This window comes from Corylus avellana, chromosome ca11 (genome assembly GCF_901000735.1).
Source record: "Corylus avellana chromosome ca11, CavTom2PMs-1.0".
NCBI classification, from domain to species: domain Eukaryota; kingdom Viridiplantae; phylum Streptophyta; class Magnoliopsida; order Fagales; family Betulaceae; genus Corylus; species Corylus avellana.
In genome coordinates this window covers 18,146,124-18,146,502 of record NC_081551.1, presented here as the reverse complement: position 1 = coordinate 18,146,502, position 379 = coordinate 18,146,124, and the positions used below count along the sequence as shown (strand labels likewise).

The following is a 379-nucleotide window of genomic DNA, read 5'->3' as shown; positions in this document are numbered from 1 at the left end:
CTTCTAGATTACCTAGGACTTCATAAACCTTTACTGTTATATGCATGTAAAAAAGTTTGGTTGCCTCCTTAATATAGAAAAGTAGTTGGGTTGCATACCAAGTCATTGGTGAGATATTCTTACTGCTGGCTATTCTTAGACACAAATTACATTATATTGGTTTTGCTGTCGTTGTCCCATTCTTCTGAAACATAATGTGAAAGGGCATCCTCTTCTATTATGTTATTTGGAAAACGTTCTCTATTTTTCACATTACGTTCACTTATATGTTATTTTGTTAGGAATTTACAACTTGTTCCACACATTGGCTATCATATCTCATCCTCACAAAGATTAGAATTGTGAGTCATGTTGTTAATTTCCTCTAAATTAGAGGGAG

At 33.5% G+C, this 379-nt stretch overlaps 1 protein-coding gene across 4 annotated transcripts in view; it reads left to right on the top strand.

The window, feature by feature from the left end:
* The window catches only part of LOC132165967 (dnaJ homolog subfamily C GRV2), a 33,418-nt gene that overhangs the window by 31,960 nt on the left and 1,079 nt on the right, over positions 1 to 379 (top strand). The window lies entirely within an intron of this gene.